Here is a 13308-nt window from a genome sequence, read left to right as displayed (position 1 = left end):
AGGTCTCTGTTAGCAAAAGACAAAAGATAATCATTGTAAAATTAGCCAAATTACTAGAAGCAGGTTATTTGTCTCCTGGTGTCTAAATGAAGGCCTACTCCAACCAGTAAGTAACTTCAGTGTTGACAATTGAAAACAGAATGACCTGAGTAAAGTTGGCTTTGCAGTGATCAGTTCGTGACAGCCAGGGCTTCTTGGGTGGGTGCACATTCACCACAACTGAGGCTAGAACAGCCTAGGACCTGGAGTAATGGGCTGAGGCTGGTCAAGGGTGGGTGTGTCTTTACAACTTGTGACCACAGACTGAAGGTCACATAAAGTATTAAAGCTCAGAAGCAGGATACTCAAGTCACAATCGGGGGGGGGGGGAGTTAGTGATGATCCATGTTATTTCAGTAAGCCTGGAACAAGTTGATTATATTGGTTTGAGCATGAGTTATTGAGCTAGGTAGGATTCGTGGAAATGTCATCACAATTTCATGTAAATTGGGTATACTTTTGAGTTTATCTTCTATAGTTTCCCAGTATTGCCATGCAGTTACGGGAGCACATGTGAAACAACTGGAGCCAGATGGGTTTGTAAGTTTAGGAGACAAGCAGGGGAGGGCAGAAAATCCCTTGCAGGCTCTGCACTGTTGGGCTCTAAGCCATCCAGGTGCTCCAGGTGTGTTGAATGCTCAGTTGTATGGTGTTCTTCCGCATGTTGGGAATTTACAGGGTTAAGCCCCTAAGATCTACTTTAAGTTTTGTAGCCATCTCGGGTATAGCTGAAGGCTAGTTGTCCTCCATGTGGTAACTACAGTGGTGGAGTGAATGGCCTCAAAATGAAATTTGAGCTAATTATAACTCACAAAGCATCATGGGTAGTTCGCTTAGATAATGTAGCATGGGGTCAATCTGCTAACATTAAAGCAACCAGACCCAGCTGGTATTTAAGGGGATGGGTTTGCATTTACTTTGAATTCTGGTATATGCCAACATCTGAAACACTTATTCTGCATCTGGCACTGTTGGAGCTGTTGATGCAGTAGGAAAAACCCTATCTTTCAAATACTAGGTTTGGTGGTTTATGTGAAATGTAGTTAGTGTGAAGGAAAACGGCTGTGAGTATAGAGCTTTGCGTTTGATTTTTTTGCTGATGCTAGTCTGAATATTCCCTCCCACTGACTTAGCGTTTTTTTTTTTTTTTGGATTACCATATTTACTGTTCCTTCAGCTGCAAAACATAGTCAAATCTCTTAAGGAATAATCTACCCTTGATCCTACATCTTCCTCTAAGTACTACCTTAGTATGGCACTTCTTCAAAATCCTACTAGAGATGGTTTCCATCCTCTTACTCTACTTCATTGTTCTTCTCTTTTTTTGTCTTCTGTCCTCAGGTAAAATGTCAGTGTAGTCACCAAGACCTCTTTCTGGTCAAATCCAGTAGTTTCACAGCCTTCCTCTTTACCTCTTGGTGGCATTTTCTAGAATAATTTTGTCTGTACTTTAACCTTGGCCAGATTCAGTCCTCAGCCCCTTTTGCTGCTTTGTAACAGAATTTGGCTGTGGTCCGGTTTACTTCTGTGCAGCCTTCGTGGCCTGGGACATCCTACTCCTGTAGCTTCTACTCTAGATTTCCTTTCCTTTCCAATTTGAGTTCTCTGTTTTGTGTTTGTTTCACTCTAGGTAAATGGTGTGCACTAGGGGGTATCCCGTGAACACCCATTTGTAGCTCAAGTTTTGTATGCCTCAAAGCGAACATCTTAAAATGTTTCCGGTTAGAATGTAGCGTTCTTGAATATCTAGTGTGTATCAAGCGCTGCACCAAGCGTTGACCTCTACTTTGTACCAACTTAAGGCGGAGGCCTGGGGCGTCCTCAGCTGCAGCCTCTACCTTGTATAGCTATGGCAGACTCTTCAAGGGATTGTGGTGGCCCCTCGGCTAACTGCTGTGAGTCATGGCTCCATTCAGTCAGTCCACACGGCTCTTTGTAATTCATCTGTGAGCTCATTCTGCCTCAAGTGCAGTTTTCTCTACCTGGCAGTCTTCTACTCATCCTTCAAAACCCAGTTTAAATCCAACAGTTGGGATTTGTCTGTAGCTTCCATGGGATTCGCAAGGGAGCTCAACCATGGTGAGGTGCCAGGGTAGAAGCAGACGTCTTCATTTCTCACTGGGGAAAATGGTAGTTTTGTGAAACCAGTTGCTGTGTGCACTTAATCTTGAGGACTAACCTCATGGACCCAAACAGATCCCTGAGCTAAGCACTTCATACTGTTTTCTTGCTCTGGTGGTCAGTGACATTCATTCCTGTTCACTTTGGCAATAAGAAACCTCCAAGCCGAATATTCCATTTTCTTTGTCCTTAGCTTAGTTTTTATTTTTGCTTGGTCCTGATTTTATTAAAATTTCTATTACATGTATTCTTGGTAAGCTAAATGCTTTTAAAAAATGAACCAGGACATCACAGAGGAATTGTAAAAGCCAAATTAAGTTGGGATGTGTTAAAAACAGGAATTTGTTCATTTTCAGCTGGATCGTAGAGGCAATGGAACCATTATTTGGGCAGAGGTGTTACAAGTCCTAAAAAAGTGGAAATACCATTTAAGGCTAATGTAGTCCTTAAGTTGGAGGTAAATTTTTTTTTTTTCCTTTTTAGGTAAGTGTACAGAGTTAGGTTCAAGGGATATGTGAAGCACAAGCAAGCTTTTAGTTTCTCTTCCTGTACTCCTGAGACCCTCGGAAGGAGGAGGTGAGGCTATTTAGCCAAGGAGAGGAAACGAGCACAGCTTTCAACGCTCCAGACTGAGTATAGGACAGGCTGAGAAGGATAAGACCTTGTCTTCCCAGCCAGGGTCCTCAGCTCAATCCACAAGCCAGAAGAGAACTTCCTAGTAGTAAGTTCCAGCAAGACCGATGGGGGCACGATGGCTGGGCTAAGGACGTGTCCAACACCGAGGCCATCAGACTCATCTTCCTGTATGGAACCTGTTGAGTGAAGCCTGACTCCCTATTGGGGGCAGAGGGGTCTCACTTCTTTCAGAGGGTGATGTGGTATTTGGGACTTTGGCCACATATTAATGCATCAGAGTGTTCAGAGGGATTCAGACTGGTGCTTGCTCCCCAGGCAAAAATAATAATTGTGAGTCCTTTTTGAAAAAACATGGTTTATTCTTCAAGTAGCATAAGCACACCTAAATTCAAACTGCTTTATCCCAAGCAAGGTGTTGAAGCCAGCCTTTTATCTAAAACCTGCACGATCTAACTGAAGTCTGCTGCTTGAACTTGCAGTACAACCTGGCTTTTCCTTGGAAACTTTCAAAAATGAGGGAGCAGGGGGTGCTTGAGGATTCTATATCTACCCAAAAAGGGCAATCTTCTCAATTCCCTCCTGGTTTGCACGAAGCATGTGTTAAGAGTATTCCTCTGCTTTTCTTTGGCTCCGTGGTCACTGACCATCATCCTCACATTCTAATTTGATTTCTATGGCAAACTGGCTTTGGAAAGGGAAAGTGCCAGAGAGGAGACAGAAGTACTCATATAGGTAGAAACTCAATCAGATCTCTTTATGAACTCAACTAGATTGTGAAATGTGCAAAGGTACAGGCACTGGTGATCATCCTGTGACCCTGCCAACCCAAGAGGTCCCATCAACTCATCGGGTTTTTGATGATAAAGGGAGAGAAAAAATGTAAACATCAATTCAGAATGCCCTTAGTTATGGACACACATTTATTGACTACTTACAAAGGAACGAGTGATTATAGCTATTAGTATATTTACCACAGGACTATTGGAAATACTTCTGTGGGTTGAACTAGGGGAATGATTAAAATGTGTTTCAATTACATAACGGGATATGATGATGCCACAAAAATGGACAGTACGGAAGGACATTTGTTACTATATTTTAAAGCAATATTAAAAATGTATGATAGGACCACATTTTGTAAAAAAAAAAAGGAATATATAAATATACATCGAGGTTTTAGTGGTTGTTTCTTACAAGGTGGGTATGTGGGCTTTTTGCTTATTTGTTTTTTCATTCGACATATGTTGCTTTTGTAGTAAGAAAACATATTTAAAGAAAGGAAATGATGGTATAGGGCTCTCTCAGGGTTAACATTAAGTATCACAAATATAAAAGTTTTTTAAAAAATTAAGTGCCTTTATTGACTCGTCTAGTAACATAGTTGGATAAAGCACAAAAAAGGCTGACCTCAGACTTAACCAGCAGAGGGCAGTAAGAAGCTGGCGCCTGGTGAGGGACGAATGGGGGAACAAGCCCGATAGGCACCAGGGTGCTCGCTTCGGCAGCACACTGACTGAAGTTGGAACAACCCAGAGACGAGCGCTGACCCCTGTACGGGGATGACACATCAGTTCGGGAAGCGGCGCGAACTACAGCAGGCTCCTCATAGGAAAAGATTCTTCTCCCACTCTTGGAAGATCAGTGAGCTTTAGTTTACTACTGGCTGCATTTGCTCTTTGCCTTGCTACTGCAGAATCCACAGTCCCTAGCAGGGAGGTCATGATGTGCCAGGAGGCTGTCAGGAGAGGCGACCGTGGTTATTTTATGTACAACCGAGAAACGGAAACTCTTGCCACCGTTCCCAGAGGAAAAGGTTTGGGTCCATAATTGTATGCTTTTGTTAGACTCCTTTCTCTTCCACTATACTGAGCTTTGTGGAGAGCTGCCTGTCCCAGAGCGGGCCTGTTTCAGGCCTGTTTTGGAAAATGGGCATCGTTTGGAGAGTATCAGGGCAGCGGAGGTATTTTGGAGATTACCGAACACAGAGTCACTCCGTGGAAGCATTGACTTTGTTCCGCGCTGTATCGCTGGGACCTTGCTTGCTCTGGTAGGCCCTCCAATATTTTTTGTTGGATGAACAGATTTGACCTTTCAATCTACTTAGCGAGGGAGGGAGGTAGGTAGGTAGTGGGGTTTCTTCTCAAGGCTTACACTCCCCAGCCTCTTTTGACACATGAATTTCTCATGTTCCTTTTTTTCTAGCAACAGTAGTCAATCTCTCAAGCGGGGCCTCTTTTAGACTAGAACGGTGCCAAGCTGTCTCAGCCTGCCTTCGCTCCAGCTCCACTCTAGGGAGCAGGGCAGAGAAATGTATCCTATCACAATATGGGGTACAGAGCTCTAAGAGTCTGAGAAATCACTTTAAAAGCCACTTTGAGACCTGGGAACAGTAAAAAAGCATGTGAGTTCGGTGAAACTATTTTTACATTGCAATGATTTCTTTTTGAAGCCTATTTATTAAGACACATGCCAACAGCACGGTATTGTACAGGCGATGTGAACGAAACCTTACACAAATGTAGTATTTGTCTTTTTATTTTCCCTTCTCTCAACTCAGCTGCCCCCGACTAAAATTTACAAATGGATATAAAAATCCTGTTTGTACCTGGTTGGCTTGTTAGAGAAACACTGAGTGAAAGGCCTGTGACATTTCATAGCACTGCCACCAGATTAACAGGAGCAAAACGCACGTAAAGAAAGAAATAGCTATGGGATTCATAAGGGGGAAATAAAATATTAACATACAAGAGGCTACAAATTAAAAGCCCTGTCTTCGCTTTCGGATCCGATGCTCGGATATACTCAGTGAGTTGCAGGGGTCAGCAGATGTTTTGCTAAGTGGGCGCAGGTTGTGAGTCGCTGGGAGGTGCTTCCCCACACGTGGATTATAAAATGATGCAGTTATGCCAGTATTTCAGAAGGGAGTCCCCATGTCATTCTTAAGAAGAAGTTAGAACCTTCCCTACTCTGACCCGCAAGCTGCGTTTCGGAAGGCAGCAATGCTCACTGCACCACCAACACCACGCCGCGAGCTGAATTCGGGAATCATCCCGTCCGAAATCTCATATTCTAAATTTCCGTCCTGTAAAGAGTCTGGGAATTTTACTCTAAAACATGAAAATGATAGCACACATCATGTGGGCCATGCTGAAGGGCAGACGGAGGATTCAGAACTTTGTCTGGAGAGCGATCGAGGTTTATTAAAGCTTGCAGGTTTTTAAGTAGCTGTGATCAAGGCATAAAACTCACACTTGTTATGACCTTCATTGTTGCCTACGGTTGTCACGTGAAGCGCGCCTCCTTCAAAGCATTCCAGGTAGCATGGCGGCCATCTGGAGGGCTGTTGGAAATAGAGTGCACGACAGATGTAGGTTTGGCTAACATTCAGTTACGGTTTGCAACTATCGGGTTGGATGGCAGTAAAAATAAAACAGGTAAGAAACGAGCTGGTCTTCAAAGAGGCTTCTCTGTTTTAGTAACACCGCTCACTGCGTTTCCCCTGTCATAGCTTGAGAACAACGGGCAGGGGTTCCTGTCATGAAGCAGAAACCGGCCCGAACAAGGAGACCCAGTACTTTCTCACATAAGGACAACTTGAAAGGAGGTGTTCGGTTTATTTGTGGCAAGTGAAGGTGACGTTGTGAAAGCAAGCTGTATTTCGGTGGGGGTGGGGTGCGAGTAGAGAAGAAGAAAGAGGAAGGTGGGGGGGGGGAACAGGGGAAAAGAGACAGAAGAAAAGAGGAGAAAGAGGTGTAGGGGCCAGGGGCAGACTGCCTCAAGATGGAACACTTTGGCATGAAGATTATTTTGAGTTCAAGGCCATCAAAACCTAGTAGATTCAGGGAAAAGCTCTTTACCTCCCCAACAACTGTCTAAACGGATGGAGGTGTTGCTTGGTCCACAAGGAGAGCTGTCACCACAGAGAACTACATTATGTAATAAGAACTAGGTATGATAAACAGGGAGGAAACTGGCAAGGCCTGTTTGATCAAAGTCCTTTGTGTCCCATTGTTTCCGAGCGGCCCAACAAACAGTCGTTTACCAAACATTTAGTCTTTTTCATCTTCCTGTGCATTTCATTTCTTCCCTTTGGAGTCCCGGGCCCCTACCCCCTTCTCTTCAGTTCAGGATGACATATACCCCTCATTTTGCCTGTGTTTTGAATTTCCATGTCTGTATGGATTTCCTGTACATAAGAAATTAAATTTGATTTTCTCTTGTTAATCTGTCTTTGGTTAATTTGATTCTTGGTCCAGCCAAAAGGACATTGATGGGCAGAAGAAATTCTTCCTCCCAGACAGAGGGAAGGAAGAAAGTAGAGAGAGGGAGGAGAAAAGGAAGAAGGAAGAAGAGGAGGAGGAGAACAAGAAGCAGGAGGAGGGGAGAAAGGAAGAAGGAGAGGGAGGGAGGAGTGGGAGAGAAATACATGTTCATGTTGTTATAACGTAGTAGGAAGAATTTATAAATTTTTTTTTTTTTAATTTTACTTCTGAGAGAGAGAGAGAGCGTGAGCAGGGGAGGAGCAGAGAGAGAGGGAGACACAGAATCTGAAGCAGGCTCCAGGCTCTGAGCTGGTAGCCCAGAGCCCGATGCAGGGCTCAAACTCACGAACCGTGAGATCATGACCCGAGTGGAAGTCGGACGCTTAACCGACTGAGCCACCCAGGCGCCCCTGGCAAGAATTTATTAGTTTACTCCACACGTTATTTTCTTCAGTGACAAAAATGAGAAAATGTCAACATTCGCCTTTGATTTTGGGAGGTCAGCAATCACTTAACGTTGTAAGTCATTAGTTGAAAATACGTATACATGAGCTGAATATCAGCTGACCAGTCCCACTCTCATTGCATTGGCTAGAGGTCCAGTACTTGTCTTTCCTGGTGATCACAGTCTCAACTTCAGTGGTCTTTTATTGAAATGGAAGTGCTCGCAATCATTGCCGGTCCCCACCCTTGTACTTGTGTGCTAAAAATTCTTCTCAGCAAAATAAAACATTATAGCCTACCTATATGGTTAACTCCATCTTCCTTGTAGGGCAAATTTGGAAATTAACTGCCAGTTTGGATGAGTGATACAAACTCTTACTTAAGGAGAAAATACATTTAATAATATTTATATTACTTTATTTAAACAGGAACACAAATAACCAAGCACAGTCTTCCCAACACACAAATAATATAGAACAAAAACAAACCCCATATGTAGAGTTGAGTGGACGAGCATGTCAATTGTTCCTTTCAGCCTTTAATTCTGATTCTTTGTTGGCTTGATGCCTTGATGAGAGTTCAACTGTGCAGAGAAAGAATAGACCTTTCTTTCATTCTATCATTTTGTCATCTTAGGCAATCCGCAAATTGCTGCGTGTCTGATTTGAGTCCTTTGAAGAGAGACTACCAGCAAGGGGTTCTTACATAATTCTGGGCTCTATTTAAGAATAATCATTTAGTGCAAAAAAAAAAAAAGTATATTTCTATTATACTTATCATGATCACCTCCCAAAGTTAGCTTATTGCTAAATGGTACAGAATTTAGGGAATTTTAGTATTTTATATAATGACACAAGTGCCTTCTTTAATATTGTCATCAAAAGTAATCACAATGGGGGGCGCCTGGGTGGCGCAGTCGGTTAAGCGTCCGACTTCAGCCAGGTCACGATCTCGTGGTCCGTGAGTTCGAGCCCCGCGTCGGGCTCTGGGCTGATGGCTCAGAGCCTGGAGCCTGTTTCCGATTCTGTGTCTCCCTCTCTCTCTGCCCCTCCCCCGTTCATGCTCTGTCTCTCTCTGTCCCAAAAATAAATAAAACGTTGAAAAAAAAAAAAAAGTAATCACAATGGCAATTGTGGTAAATTGTTTTCTCACGGTAGTTACCTTGCCTCTATTACCATTACTGGTTGTGTTATTTTATTGAGGTAACTATGTGGGCTGACCAAAATGTGACCTTGCTATTTTCTTCCTATATTTCTGGAGAAGATGCTTTCTCTTGCCCAGAGAGAATTAGGTCTGGAGTTTAGGCCTGAGGTGGCTACATTTTCCCATGGCAGACTCCACTTTGCAGTTAGAATCTGAATTTTTACGATGGAAGGACCTGAGAAACGTTTTTGTTTGTTTGTTTGTTTGTTTCCTTCCTTTTCCAGCTGAGAAGACACAGTCCCAAATCCCAGGTCATGCCCCAAGAAGCCTTTGGATATGTGAATAAACTAAGAGATTACAGGATTTGTCACTTTGTTGAAGATGAAACTATTCTGTACCTAATATGTAGAGGGATTATATTTGTAAATTGCTATGTGTAAGTGAAAAATATCAATGATGAGAACCGCAAATATACTGTAAGTCCATAAACACATTTTACTGCCTGAAAAATAAGTCAATGATGGCAATTTAGTTGGCTCCTGCAAGAGGAACGTACAGATGTGGGAGATTGTTTATACAAAACTAAAATGTGCATGCATAATCTTCCACAGGCCATCCCTTTACAATGCTCTGCACTTGGAGTTTGGCTGTGCGGTAATTTTCTGACCTGCACTTGTTCCATATTATCCAGGCCAACAACGATACAGAGTAGTGAAGGTTCCCAAACTAGAGATCTACAGTGGACACCCTTGTTGGGCCCTCGATATACAGGTGAACTAACCAATTCAAAGACGTGTCTTTAAAAACAAAAAACAAAAAACAAAAAAAAAAAAAAAAGGGAAGATAAGGGGAGATATTTGTCCAGAAAACAGTGATTTGAAGAAAACTTGTCTCAAAGTGAATAATGACGATGCATTTTACAAACGGTTTCAGCTAGCTGCTTTATCTTGCCATTAAATAAAGTAAATAAATTCGTCTCACTTTTCAGAAGCGGTTATAAATAACTTTAAAGGAGGAAGGAGCATTACCATCTATAACTGATTGGTAGGAGACTTGGACTTTTCCTTTTAAAAATGGTTCTGGATTAGATATCCAGTCTTCAATATACTGTTGGCAGAATGTTGCTAATGTTTGTCAAGAAGAGCCTACCTCTTAATGATCTCTTTGAGTTCTAAGCATGAGATGTGGATTCTTACCCTAGGCCAGAATGCAGTTCCCATCCACACAAATCCGGGGACACAACTGCATTCAAACATCAGTGTTCATGGTTTGTGAGCAAAAATAAATAAATAAATAAATAACTTTTGAAAATATGGAACTCTCTGGTGAGTATGCTTTTAGATCCTAAAAGTTAACGTTGAATAGAAACTTTTGAAACGTTTATTTGCTCACTTGTCTCTGTACCTTGGCAAAATTCCACAATAAAACTGTAATTTTTGTCACCGTTGAACTTGCCTTCCACCAGCTCTCTGCCCGGTGAGTGTTTCTAAATTCGGAATCATTGCAGAGAAATCAATTTCTTGAAAACACTTTCGCTACCATTAAAATTCAACACATACAATTGTTATTTTTAAAGTTTTAAAATGCTTTATTTATGTTTCGTTTGAAAAAAAAAATAAGTAACTGATAATGGAAGCAGTATTTAGAAAAATCAGAACTACCACCTTAACGTCACGATAAAAACTCCCAAACTCCTACAGTAGCTTCTCTCTAAAACATATCTAATTTAAAACAAAATTATTGTGGCGTCGCCATTGTGAATAAAATTGGCCTTAATCTACTGGGTGAGCAAAGTTAGGAGAGAGCCAGCATTCTCTAGTTGGTCGTTTTTATCCATTCCATTCCTTTGTGTTCCTTTGGAGGGTGATTTCATTACATTCTGTGCCATGAACAGAAGATGGCAGCATTACTTCAGACGTTCTGGAAAAGGCGGCTGCTAATCCCTTCTGAAAAGAGAAGGTTGGGAGCCGATGGAGAGTAGAGTTAGAGTAGCAGGTGCTACCGTGTGTCTATCAAGCAGGATACACAGGAAACAAATGTGAAATAAAACTGTTTAATGCCTCTGAATGCTGCAGATTTTTACGCATATTTTCCAGTGTGGTAGTCCCTTCCTTTGTAAAAATGAAATAGGTCAGATGTTGAGATTTTTATGGGATTTAGGAAGCTGTACATGCCTAACAAAGAACTTGGCCCTACAGCTGTGGGATTTTCAATCTCTGTTTTTTTTTTTCTTTTCTTTTTTTTTTTTTATGGAGAAGTAATTTTCTAAGAACACTAAAGACGTATCTGCTTTCTTTCTTCTCAAATTTCTAAACAGACTTTAATAATAAAGAACAAGGAACCTGGATTTCAGATCAATAAAAATGCATATATGCACCAGCACTAGAAGTACTACTAACTGCTTTGTTAAATGTTAATGTGGGAGAAAGTGATTAGATTAGTAAATCCGTGGGCCTCCACGTCTCTGGACCTCTGCTTCTTTTCAGTATTGTTTGGTACCTTTCTTGGCGGAGGCAATTTCAAGGAATACAAACATGTAACATGCAACCTGGATATATTTTGCTGCAATCCTGAAAAAGATACATATCCGTAAATCAATCTACATGCACTCTATGTGTGACGAACTTGGCATAGTCTTTCTCAGCTTCCTTTGGGAATTTTAACCAGCTATTAGAAGAGTACCTGGAGAATCAAAATTTATTGGCTTTAACAAAAAAAAAAAAAAAAAAAGAGGAGGAAACAAAAACCTAAATAGAGAAGGTTTTTTCTTGCTACTTATGGTAGGTCTTTACCCTGGTTAAGAAAGAAAAGATTCCAAGGATTGTTTTATTGTATTTTATTATTATATTTTAATGTTTGTTTCTTTTGAGAGAGAGAGGGAGACAATGTGACCAGGGAAGGTGCAGAGAGAGAGGGAGAGGGAGAATCCCAAGTGGCACAGAAGCAGACACCAGGCTTGAACCTTGAGATCGTGACCTGAGCTGAAATCAAGAGTTGGATGCTTAACTGATGAGCCACCCAGGAGCCCCTCCAAGGATTAATTTAAACTGGAGAATTGCATTCCAGCCTTTACCTTCATTTTAAAATTCTACATATTTAGATGTCTTATTTAAAACATATTTTAAAAAACTCTACCTTTAAATACGGATTTCTATTTCTCATTTTCATAAACCTATGAGCTTTAATTTCCTCATGTCTTCATAGAGTCTGCTTCATAGAGTTATGCTTGTTGTTTTTTGTTTTGCTTTGGTTTTTGTTTTGTTTTGTTTTGTTGTTTGTGTGTGTTTTATTTTTAGAAAGCAACCCTCCCACAATGGCATCAATTTGACTTCTGTGTACTAAACAGAACGTTTTATTAATAAGCCAACTCTTTTTCCATTAAAATCCAGGGTTAACAAATACATAAATATAGCTTTTATGGGTTGACCAGAGATTCAAAGGTGAACTTGAAATTTAGTCCACGACTTGGCAGCTTATATCACTGACAGGGTTACTATATCAGAAATAATGGCTTGAGCGTGAGTCTGAATAAATGAAAACCATAGATGTTTAATCATAACTCAGTAAGACCTTTATCCTAGCCTCCATATGCAGTAGGAAGGGAATATCTAATCTTAAAACCTGTTCCACCTTTCTTTTTCAATGTGCTTTCTTTCACATTGTGAAGAAAGGGACTGCTAGTTTTCATCCCTTTTGACATACTAAGGACTTTAAAATGAGATTTGACAGAGGTTTTTGGTAGGTTTGGAGGACCAACCAGTGGGCAGCAGATTTGTTAGTAGAAGTTGTGGTGTTCATAATCAAGTCATTTGCAAAGTGATAAGTCAAGCAAGCACAATGGCTTCCAGTGTGTGTGCACATGCGCACACACGTGTACTGGTTGTTTCAGCCCACACTGACTTGGGTATGAATCCTGGCTTTGCCAATTAGTGATTGTAAGACCTTACAGAAGTCATTTAGGTTCTATAAACCCCAATCCTTTTTCTCTAAAATAGGAATACTAATAATATCTTATAGCTTTTTTTTTAATGAAGATTAATTAAAACGATATGTGTCAACTGCTTAGCCCAGTGTTCAGAACATAAATGGTGGTGGTTATTATTATGATGATACAGAATTATCACAGCAGATTTAAATAAATATATGTGTATATAAAATACAATTAGATCACTTTTGTCTTTGCAAAGCCCCCGGCTATATAAAGATAGTTTTAAAATCTGTTAAAAACTTGGATATCCCTTAAGGAATAGGTTTATACCTTTGAGTTACATAGTGCTTGAAACAATATATTTGTGTAACCGTCTCAGAAAAGTTTTATAAATAGCTTTCGAAGGCCATGAACTTTATTAGGGTCCCGGTCCTAAGGGGTTCATAGAAGCTGGTCTGAAGATTATTTAGAAAGATTATAGAAAACTGTTCTGCCCAGTGGGAGTTTATGTCTGTTCAGATTCCTGCTCTTGACTTCAGCCCTCAACTCTGGCTTTGTGCTTCTGTAGATAGTATGCGTGTTAAGAGCATTGGCTGTGGCTGTGTGGAGACATTACTCTGAACAGCATTTCTCAAACGGGACATCCATTCTTGCACGCTACTTGCATACTGGATGTTTAACACGATGTCTTACTTTTTATTTGTGTAGAATTTTTTTTTGTTGTTTCCTAGGGAA

Source organism: Lynx rufus, unplaced genomic scaffold (assembly GCF_022079265.1).
Source record: "Lynx rufus isolate CCGP_SWC_20201006 ecotype Redwood Valley unplaced genomic scaffold, mLynRuf1.p SCAF_6, whole genome shotgun sequence".
Lineage (NCBI taxonomy): Eukaryota > Metazoa > Chordata > Mammalia > Carnivora > Felidae > Lynx > Lynx rufus.
The sequence above is the reverse complement of the archived record's forward strand: the minus strand, read 5'-3'. Positions refer to the sequence as shown.